Source organism: Podarcis pityusensis (genome assembly GCF_964106645.2).
Source record: "Podarcis pityusensis genome assembly, chromosome: 5".
Lineage (NCBI taxonomy): Eukaryota > Metazoa > Chordata > Lepidosauria > Squamata > Lacertidae > Podarcis > Podarcis pityusensis.
In genome coordinates, this window is record NC_138032.1 from 32821039 (window position 1) to 32833310 (window position 12272).

Here is a 12272-nt window from a genome sequence, read left to right on the forward strand (position 1 = left end):
GCCCTTGAGTCCATCATCCAAGTCGTTGATAAGGATGTTGAATAAGACCGGGCCCAAGACAGAACCCTGTGGCACCCCACTAGTCACTCTTCTCCAGGATGAAGAGGAACCATTGATGAGCACCCTTTGGGTTCGGTCAGTCAGCCAGTTACAAATCCACTGAGTGGTAGCATAGTCAAGACCGCATTTTACCAGCTTCTTTACAAGAATATCATGGGGCACCTTGTCAAATGCCTTGCTGAAATCAAGGTAGGCTACATCCACTGCGTTCCCTTCATCTACCAGGCTTGTAATTCTGTCAAAAAACGAGATCAGGTTAGTCTGACATGACTTATTTTTCAGAAATCCATGCTGACTATTGGTGATCACAGCATTCCTTTCTAGGTGCTCACAGACTGTTTGCTTAGTACTCTGGTTTGATTTATCCTGGGTTCATCCATAGGTACTGAAAAGTTAACCAGCACAGGAAAATATAAAGGTTTAGAGTTATATGCTGACAGTGGAAACAAAGTGAGGGGCAGATATATAATAGTCAAACAGGAAATAGCATTTTTTTTTAATGGAGGTTAGCAGGAAACAAACAAACAAAACTTCACAATGTATTGTTAGCTGGTAAGAAAAACACATTTAGGTTGTCAAGGAAGTTAGTGGTGAGGTGTTGGGATAACAGGATCCAAGCCTGGGCCACCATAATTCTTACTGTGATTCACAGAGATTGATAGGCTATCTGAATTTAGCCCTGTGCCCTCAGGTAAGCACTCTTACACGTCAATCCATATTTCTTCTTATTTTCATTTCTGTTGATTAGCCTCTACCAAATCATTGCCCCTCAAGTGGAAGGAAAGAGTCAACAATTAAACTGAATCACAAACTACAGGGGAAAGTCACCAACCAATTCCCCATGATAAAGAAAATCAAGAAATAGGATTTCTCATTTTCAGAACAGGAGTTTCAATATCATTTTCAGCAGAAGTAATCAGAAGATTATCATTCAGTAAGCAATTCATACACTCTGCTAACACCCTATCAACTGTGTGCAGAAAACAGATGCATATTTCAATACATTATTGGACAAACTAGAAGTGATTCATTTCTAAGGGTTATTCTTTGTTCCATTAAAGGTACTGAAGAGGTATTTGACACCGCATACTGCTGAGGCAGAACAGACGACCAAATAGCACTGATTTTCAATTCACTTTCCATGTTCAGTTTCAGTTGGCAAACCAAAGGAAATGAAAATATACATGGTGTACTTTCTTCAAAGCTTACAATAAATAACTCAAAAGAGATACAGATTATCAAAGTAGCATTACATATCAGCTTTTAATGAATTTTAAATCTGAAATGTTGCTGTAAACATAGATGTCTGTTTTGACATTTCTATTTGAGCAATAATAATAATAATAATAATAATAATAATAATAATATATTTATACCCCGCCCATCTGGCTGGGTTTCCCCAGCCACTCTGGGCGGCTTCCAAGAGAATATTAAAATACAATAGTCAGTTAAACATTAAAAGCTTCCCTAAACAGGGCTGCCTTCAGATGTCTTCTAAAAGTCTGGTAGTTGTTGTTCTCTTTGACATCTGGTGGGAGGGTGTCCCACAGGGCGGGCGCCCCTACTGAGAAGGCCCTCTGCCTGGTTCCCTGTAACTTGGCTTCTCGCAGCGAGGGAACCACCAGAAGGCCCTAGGGACTGGATCTCAGTGTCTGGGCTGAAGAATGGGGGTGGAGACACTCCTTCAGGTATACTGGACTGAGGCCGTTTAGGGCTTTAAAGGTCAGCACCAACACTTTGAATTGTGCTCGGAAACGTACTGGGAGCCAATGTAGGTCTTTCAAGACCGGTGTTATGTGGTCTCGGTGGCCACTCCCAGTTACCAGTCTAGCTGCTGCATTCTGGATTAGTTGTAGTTTCCGGGTCACCTTCAAAGGTAGCTCCACATAGAGCGCATTGCAGTAGTCCAAGCGAGAGATAACTAGAGCATGCACCATTCTGGCGAGACAGTCTGCGGGAAGGTAGGGTCTCAGCCTGCGTACCAGATGGAGCTGATAAACAGTTGCCCTGGACACAGAATTGACCTGGGCCTCCATGGACAGCTGTGAGTCCAGAATGACTCCCAGGCTGCACACCTGGTCCTTCAGGGGCACAGTTACCCCATTCAGGACCAGGGAGTCCTCCACACCTGCCCTCCTCCTGTCCCCCCAGAAACATTACTTCTGTCTTGTCAGGATTCAGCCTCAATCTGTTAGCTGCCATCCATCCTCCAACCATCTCCAGACACTCACACAGGACCTTCACTGCCTTCACTGGTTCCGATTTGAAAGAAAGGCAGAACTAGGTATCATCCGCATATTGATGAACACCTAGCCCAAACCCCCTGATGTTCTCTCCCAGTGGCTGCATGTAGATGTTGAAAAGCATGGGGGAGAGGACAGAACCCTGAGGCACCCCACATAAAAATATGCATTTTTATAACCACAGTACTAAATAATCCTTAATTTGTTCAGTGCTATAAAGGCAGCATGCAAGCATTAATATAAAGCATCATTTCCCACAAATCATTTATGTTTGGTAATTTTTTTCCTTTCTGAATGCAATACGTATGCACACTTCTTGATGCTTGATACATAAATCATAACTCAGTAGGATCCATGATGCAGAAAGAAGAGAAAATTACTATCCTGTTGGAAAAGAATGGAGTTTGTTCTGCTGGGAGTAATGGGACCCAGACCTCCCCTAAACAGCTGAAAAAAGTTATATGGTTGCACTCCATGGACCAAGCTCGGTTTATATAAAATTTTACAGATTCTTCCATACAATTCCTGTGTGGTTACTGATTCTTATAAACAACATCCCATGTAGTGAAATCAATCTGCAACTATTGGAGATGCATTGTGATTTCAATGTAAACGCAAATAAAATAAGACTGCAGGGATGCGCCAGCCACCTGTTGATAAATCTAAAAAAGATATAACGCAAGCACTGATAACTGGGAAACACCTGCAAGCACTCCAGCTGAAGAACACCTTTTACCAAAGGTGTCATGGACCTTGCAGAAGCACGAACTCAGAGTGAAAAGAACAAACAAGCTAAGAGGAAGGCATGCTTGGTAAACCCTCACCATGATCAACTCCTGCCCGGAAGCCTATGTCCCCACTGTGGAAAGACGTGTGGATCCAGAATTGGCCTCCACAGTCACTTACAGACTCACTGGTAAGACCGTGTTCATGGAAGATAATCTTACTCGGCTATGAGTGATCGCCAAAGAAGAACTCAGAGTGGTTTTGCATGGTCAGAAGGGCAGTCTTCCCCTACAATACTGTTTCACCTCAGCTATGCATGGGAAGGAATTTGCTTGTTTGAAGTGTTTCTCCTTGTGGAAAGCTAGCACAAGGGAGAAAGGATTTAAAACAATGTCAATTTCTAACTAACTGTTTCATCTCTGCATTCCGTATTATACCCCTGATTTGCTTTATGCTAGAGGTAGGCAAAATTGCTTCAGTCTCTCTCATCCTTCTATTCACTAATGTCCAATTAGCCTATAAGCTAGACTTCTCTAGGGACAGTTTTTTACATTTACAACCGGATAGATCTTACTGTGCATGTGCATGGCATATAGCATTTTATTTTTCTCATCTCCCCCCCCCCCCCAAGCACCCTGTGTATGTTATTACACTTGTCGCAAGTGAGAGTCTGAGACTAAAACACAGCACCACTTCCAATGTCATTTTGTTATTCGGTCCTCTCTCATGGTGGAGGTGGGGAAGTAGAAGCGTGTCCCTCTCCTTCAGCATGCACTTTCAGGAATACATAGCAGAAGGGAAGGACCATGCACCTGTTCCACCGCCACCATTGGAAGGTAGCCAAGAAGCATGTGGATCAAGCTTGTCATTTCGCAAATCTATGAGTGGCTTGAAAGAATTATTATTAAACATACAGATGCCAAATACATACCAAAACATATCATATACAACCACCCTATATTTGATAAATAACATCTAGTGGTATATGTTATTTATGGACTATAGGGTAGTTGTATATTGTATTAGTTGTATACTGTATTAGTATCATATCTCATGAAGAAGGACTGTCAACTTTCAAACTACTTATCTCTTTATCTCACCTGCATTACTCCTTCACAAATTATTTCTCAAGTCATTCTCATTCTGTGGGTACTTCTGAAGTGCCCATTTAGAGGCTATTAAAATTTCTGCTGCTCTCAATAGATTTACTACTAAAATCAAATGTTTTGGATAGACATCTTTTTTATTATTTAATAATAAATGTAATAGATTTAAAGGTTTGGAATAACCATATCTTCTATTATCTTTAATATTTTCTCCCAGTAAATTCTAACCTTACTGCAACTACACCAAACATATGTGAAGTGAGTTTCATTTTGTCTACATTTCCAACAAGAGTCACTAAGGTTGGCAGGGCATGGACTAGATGAGCCTTGGGTCCCTTCCAACTCTACAATTCTATGAAGGTTTGGGTAAATGCTTGCTAATTACTTTGAAGTCAAATATCAGCAATAAAGAATCTTGCATTACTTCTTCTTCATACTTATTGATGGTGAGACAATTAAACTAGTAGTAAATATGTGTTTTCCAAACCTCCTCCATGATCTTTATCTGCAACATCCTCTCCCATCTTAATTGAAAGTAATTTACTTTAGTTTCATCTTTGGCAATAAAACATTGATATATACTAGGCATTAACTTCAGTGTTTCACTTTCTTGATTTATTACTTTTTCAAATCACGTTAGATCCATATTAATTTTCTTTCTTTCTCGGAGATTTTTTAATTAGAAACATTCTTATTTGGAGGTATTGATAGAATGAATTCAACTGAGCTTTTATTTCAGAAGGTGTCAAAAATTTTCCATTATTCAACATGCCTCATATTCTCCATCATCCAAAGCACCCTGGCCAGGCTAGTGCCAAGCTTGTCTGAGGCCCAGGGTGAGAGTCTTGTTCTCTGCCTTAGGCTGTGGAACTGAATCTGGCATGCAGGACAGATCTTTATTACCCTCACTACAAAGTTAGATGAGTGGGCAAGGTTGCCCACCTGTCAGTCCACTAACATCACTAGACATCAGGTCACCTGTTTTCATTTACCTGTGCGGTTTGAAAGCAAAACTAATGGTGGGACCCAGCTTAAGTCCTGCTAGTACTAGCACAATGGGACTTTTGCCCCTCCTCCCCCTGCACATTTCCCGAGCCACACACCCCTGTCCCAAATTGACTGTGTGGGGTTGGGAGAACCCCTAGAACAGTGTGGGGAGAGAAGAAAGGAGACTGTTCTGTCTGGTGAGCAGAAATGCTTGCACTGATGGAATAATCATAAGAGCAAAGCGTTGGATTCCTCCCTGCGCTTTGTAACACTTCCAAAAGGGTACAGTACAAGTCAGCAAGGTGAACTAGCATCCACAAATATTATGTGGCAATAAAGAATGTTGTCCTCTATTGCAGAAAGTAGTTTTGAAGCTGAAATTGGGCTCTGTATATGCTAACTGTCTAAGGAAGAGAAGCAATTTCTTTCAACTATCAACATGAGGGAAGGTGCCTCCTTATCTCCTGCCAATAACAAAGAGATATTGTTTGGCTGTTTGATGGAGCTCATGTCAGCATCATTATTCTGAGGACTCTGCCTGACTGTGATAACCACCAACAAGGAGACTGAGAGGTCACATAACGTAACAAAATCTCTATTTGACAAATATTGACTAGCTTCTGGGCATATAATTTAGTTAGAAATAACCTTCCAGATCTTTAACTTTCACTTTGTTCACTTTATGGACAAACACTTATTAAAATCATTCCCCACTCACTGAAAAGCAGTCTCTCACATAAATGGGCAAATTAATGACAACTCAAGCAGCATCTGTCAATTACTGTGAAAATTAATTATTCCATTAATAACTACATTGATTAAATCTTACTTTAAAAGCATGTCAGACAATGTGACTCATTAATTTCACTACAGATCCCAGTCATGTGTACCAATTGATTTTTCCCATATGGCCTTGCTTTCTGCTATATTCAATTCACTTCATTTCTCTTTCAAACAGAGTGATACTTTGAAAGCTTGTTTTGGAATACACATCTTCTTCTCAGATTTGAATTGAAACTTATATTCAAATACTTATTTTCCTCTCTCCCGCCCAGCCCCACCACAGAAAGTCAGTAATTTCTGTTAGCAGCAATGTGATGGGAGTAAATTCCCTGACCTTAGTTAGAAGTTGGGTGTACAAAGAGCTAAGTAACAATGAGCATGTGGTGTTGGGGCACAGAGCTGAGCCACAAGACTGAGTCAATGCTGTGCTTGGAGTCTTTGGTCTCACACTCAATAGACTAGTTAGCGGTCTGGTGCAGGGGTGAAGAGAAGGATGCTTGAGGTAGGTTTCTCTACACAACTGAGCAGAATTCCCAGGTGTCTGAACGGATTCTAAGAAGGAACAGTGCCATACCGCACTGTCACACAGACAACCTAAGCCATGTAGTAATAAATAGGAAGGAGCACAGAAAGCTATCTCATACTGAATTTGCCACAGCTCCATGTAGCTGGCAGTGGCTTTCCAGGATTTCAGACAGACGCCTTTCCCAGCTCTACTTGCACATGCCAGGGAGTAAACCAGGGATCTTCTGCAAGAAAGAAAGCACTCTATAACACTGAGCTGTAGTTCTTGGGTTAGTAAAGGTAAAGTGACCCCTGACCATTAGTGGGTCATGACCGACTCTGGGGTTGCGGTGCTCATCTCGCTTTATTGGCCGAGGGAGCCGGCGTACAGCTTCCGGGTCATGTGGCCAGCATAACTAAGCCGCTTCTGGTGAACCAGAGCAGCACACGGAAACGCCATTTACCTTCCCGCCGGAGCGGTACCTATTTATCTACTTGCACGTTGACGTGCTTTCGAACTGCTAGGTTGGCAGGAGCTGGGACCGAGCAATGGGAGCTCACCTCGTCGCGGGGATTTGAACCACCAGCCTTCTGATCGGCAAGTCCTAGGCTCTGTGGTTTAACCCACAGCGCCACCTGCGTCCCAAAAGTGCATTTGGTGGGCTTGAATTGCTATGCCAGTTTCTTGGATATTTGCAAGTCAATCTGTTGTTAAGAAAGGCAAACAAAACAAAACCCTTGTCCTTCTCTCCCTCAGGGCACATCATAGAATGAAAACTTATGAGATTGCTTTGATTTATATTTACAAGTTCAGTAGACTTCTTATATTTATTCAACTATGAGTAATGGATTAAGGCAGGACACCATTCTTCAGGAATAAATTATTTTGGTGTTTGAATAAAGTATAGTAGCAGTAGAAGCAACACAGTTTGTATGTTTTTAGTATTAACATTACTGTTAATATTCGTTACACACTTAATGTTTTAGGGAAAACTTCAAAATCCACAGTTGGGCAATATTTTATTGGGATCAACGAACATGTCACAAAATTGTGGCAAGGTCTGGTCATAATAAAGGTATTGCCCAGCTCAGTTTTGGAGTTTTTTCTTATGGAATAAGAACATTCTTTTGTCCCACAGATTCTTATTCCATGGTTAGTTTTATTACATTTGTTTTACCATTATTATTACATTATAACATTTGTTTTACCATTTTTCCATACCCCCAATATTTTGGGAGGGCAAACAGGGCACACACCCCACCATCCCGCTGCCCCCGTCGCTTGCCTATTTATATCCCAATTATAACTATTACCTTTATATGTCCCCAAGAAGCTCAAAGTGGCATACATGGTTCTCAACCTCCCAATTTTATTCTCACAACAACCCTCTGAAGTAGGTTAAGTTGAGAGATTGCCCAAAGTAACTCAGTGACCTTTATGGTTTGAGGACTGATCCCTCATCTCCCAGGTTCTGGTTTCTAACCACTATACCACAATGGATGTCACTTGAAATAATAGTCCAATAAAGGCTTTTTCTTTTTTTAAAGGAATAGCAGCCTTGGAAATACAGTAATTAAACTTCAACAATGAAGAAGTGAGGGTAGGGTTCCTCATCCTTTCCCCATGTACCATTTTTCAATTCCAAATTCTTTTCCATTTGAATTAGTTCTTGCCAACCATCATACTTCAATATATAAAAAAGCAACAAGGAAGGGCCCGTTTATTATTTGTTCATATATATTCATATTATAAATTAATATTTAAACACACAGAGTGTATATTTCATAACCTAAGAATCTTGATATGTCTAATTATACATTATCCCAAAACACTGTTTGAGCTCTCAGATTCTGGATCAAATGAACTGAGAATTTAACTTTTTATAATTATTTGTGTCATATTATTTGGAGCCTTGGAGGGGGAAGGGACAAAGTTCCACTGTTTCCTGCAAAGCAACTATTCATCACAAGTGATGAATAAGCATTAATTACAATTACAGCCTGGAGCATCAGAGTGGTGTGGGGTATGAAGTGTTTCTCTGCAAAAATTGGGTTTGTATTGAAAATATGCCTTAAAAAAGCCTACATCATTTCATTAATATGCCTCTATTGGGTTTCATTAAAATGTTTTGATGTATCTATGTGAAACTTGAACTGTCCTTTTCACTTTGGTATTATTAACAGTTCAACACAGCTGCTTGAGAGAAATGCACTGCAATAAATGTTCATATACCCACGAGAGATTGTATTTTCTTAAAGCAAGACATGTATTTTATTGTTCCCCACCATCCAATTTCCCAACATTATTTACAGAAAGAAACAACTAGCTTTAAAAAAAATGTGCAAAGCTCTAATGCACATGAGTTCTTTCTGTGATTGAACGTTTGCTGAAGGAGAAAATGGACAATCCATGCAACAGCTTTTTATCTCTGCCCCAATTTCTCACCAACACCCCCTCCTATTTATGCTTATTTATTAGAAACCTTCACTCCTGTCATCAAATCAGATTGAAAAGTAATTGGGAGATCCAATTGCTGAATTAATTTCAGTGAACAGAATCAGTTCAGTACAGTGAACAAAATCGGTAAAATACATTTTCTATAATCTGATTCCATATTCTTTAAAAAATGTTCCTATTCAGAGCGGAACACATAGACTTGAATATGAAGTATGCAATTTCAAATGTTCAATCAAAGAGAGGGAGAAGGGATTCCATCAGTGGAAACTGTTGAGGGAAATGACATATCTGTAGAACATTAATCTAAACCTATTTTAGTAACTTGCATGAAGTAATTGGAAGAAATCTATGTCTGAAATCAACCAAATCTGTTCAGCTTCTTTCCTCCAGCTATTTCTTTGATCCTCTGTCTAGCTTTAGACAAAAGAATGGCAGATATGAAAAACAGCAGTGTTAGCATACGGTAAAAAAGGAGAGACACTCTAACAGGTATTTTAAAACAAGATCAAGGTGTAGCTGACTGGTGTATGAGAACTATTCTGTCATATGCTTTCGGTGGGAAATTGTTTTATTTATGTAGTGTCTGCTTTCTGTTGGATGGTGGTTGGCTGATATTGGCGCTCAAGTTTCTTAAGTGCAAAACTCCTGTGACACCATCTGCGGTGGACCCTCTTTTCTCAAATCCCTGAAATGTGGGGTTGTTTTGTAAGAACAAAACAAGTCTACTCAGTAAGTCTACTTAGAATCATCTGGTTTTTTTTTATTTAACATGCTAGACAGTCGAATGCAAAAACAGATTTTAGGGATAACCCCTAACCTCTAACTCAAATGGAAATCTGTTTATTACAAGGGCTTCTTTCAATGGCATTTGAGAACTAGTTTCTCTCTACAATTCCACTGTTCTACCACATACTTTTAAGAGGCAGAGATACACAGTATTTCCTTAATGCTGTATGAAAACAAAATGAATAGGCCAGTATTATTTTCCTTTATTGTGACAACAGCAAGATAAATATCCATTATATCTCAGAGGAGTAAGAGGCCAGTTCCATGTACATTCCAATATATATATGACAGCATGTTCCAATTTTTCTGTCAGAAAGACACATACTGTCATGTTTTTTCCGGTAGGGAAACAAACCCAGTAGATAAGGATTTAAGGATTAGTTCAGCTCTTTTAATCTCAGATCCTAGGGAATGATTTGACATCTACTGTTACACAGTGGGCAAACATGTTATGCTGTGTTGTTGTCTAGAAAATGGCACTGAGCTCACTTTCAAGTGTCATAACAGCCAACACTTGACTGAAATACTCCTGGTCTCTCTGCATGCATTCTATATAGAAACATTTAAAAACAAGTTTTGTTTCTGTGAGTCAGAATTATTCTGTAAAATATATGTAGCTGTCAGCACAGTATTATTAGTTTACACTGTGCATACCAGGTGCCCCAGCTTGCCCCCGCGATGGAGGGGGCCAGCGCCATCCAACATGCTCAAGTCATGTGTGCATGCTGCACAAAGTGCTCAAGTTACACGCTCACATTGCGTGCCATGCTGACATGTCGTGCACACATTGCATGGTGTGTGCGCGTGATGCAAGCACATCACACAGTGTGTGCTAGTGATGTGTGTCTGTCACCAAAGGACATTGAGGAGGCCCAGTCACTTTCTTGAAAAAAAAATTGGGATAGGGAGAAGGCCTGGAAACTAATTGGTAGCCAGTGTAGTCGGACTAGGATCGGTGTAATATGCTCAAACCATCTTGCTCCACTGCGCAACCTGGCTGCTGAATTCTGCACTAGCTGAAGTTTCTGAACCATCTTCAGAGGCAGCCCTGCATATAATGCATTGAAGTAATCTAACCTTGAGGTACTGTTTCCAGGAGGAGGATGGAGGGCAAAGACTTGACAGAATTGGACTTGACTACAACTGCAGTCTTTTTGTCTGATCATCCATGGTGGTGACGCAGCACTCAGTACATCTTTTCGTGGTTATTGTCCCCACTCCACCTCTTTTCAGGTATTGTTGCCATAAGTTATTCGTGAGCAGTCTTTTGGCTTCCCTAATTGCACGTAGGTAACAGAAGAGCTAGCAAAAGAAGAAGAAAATCTGTTACATAAACCAAATCCTTTGTTGATGCTAAAACTAGGCCTCCCTACTGGAAAACACAAAGATCAGTACTGTCCTCCTGATAACAGGAGGAAAGAAAACCAGTATGACTAAGTTCATAGCACAAAGGAAGGGAAAAAGTCATTCACAGCTGCCTTTATGCTCTAGAGAACAAAAAGTGTTTCTTTGCACCCAGGTTTTTTGTTCTTTTTTTAAACTGTGGGAAGCATATGATGGAATGGGGGCAAAAGGGAAGACGACAAGACCTTCCATTGCCCTTTTGTTACACAATATTCTACATACATCAGATACAGCTACTTTCAGGTCACCGCACAGAGAGTCTTACAGTAGTTTGGGGGCCGTATTTCCTGGTCACTTGCTGCAAGGAGGACAGGTTAAATAACAGCAAACCTTCCCAGTGAAAGCAAAGTATTTGTGCTCATTTATCAGCTGCTTGTAATCTTATAGTGGCATTATATTAACATTCTACTATTCATGTCCTGGCTGTGTCCTGATATGCTCTTATTACATTACATAGCTCATTCCTTGTAGCATAGTTCAATTCCATTCTGGTAACATGGGTTTGATAAGTTATATGGGTTTTTAGGGCCTGGGAGAAAAGATGAAGGTTTGTTCTTGGCTACAGCTCATGAGAGACAGCTCATGAGAGACAGCTTAACCACAAGTCCAGGTTCAGATGATATGCTCAGCATGGTGCAGGAGTAGAAAAAGACTGAGAAGGAGAAAGACAGCTGCATCTTCCTCTCCAGGAGCCTGCACAGCTGTTGGTTGGCATCCATCTGTCTCAGGAGACAATGGAGGAGTGAGTGCGCATTTGGGGGTGAAGTCAAGCTGTTGGAAGGTTGCAGTACCTGTTGTGGTTGTGGGGACTGATACAGGAGGGACATGTTTTGCTGCAACTGGGGCAGATGAAGGCATCCAGTTGTGCATTTGCAATAAGTCACAGTTTGGTTTATAGTATCATGGAGACCACAGAACCTCCAAGTGCCCCTATTTTTCAGGGACAGTACAAGATTTTCATAAGCCATCCCGGTTTCTGATTTGATACCGGAATGTCCCAATCTTCCTTAGGATGTCCCTATTTTCATAGGAGAAATGTTGGAAGGGACACTTCTATTTTCATTGGAGAAATGGTGGAGAGTATGAAACTGGGCCACTGAGTGTTCCATACTTTGCATTATCGCTGAAATCAAAATGAAACAAGGATCCATAATTAACCAAGGCCCTATTCTTCCATTCTCCTTACTTAAGCTTCTCACTCAGTTCTTCACAACT

The 12272-nt window shown here is 40.6% G+C and overlaps 1 protein-coding gene across 1 annotated transcript in view; it reads right to left on the reverse strand.

The window, feature by feature from the left end:
- The window catches only part of CLSTN2 (calsyntenin 2), a 331857-nt gene that overhangs the window by 105476 nt on the left and 214109 nt on the right, over window positions 1-12272 (reverse strand). The window lies entirely within an intron of this gene.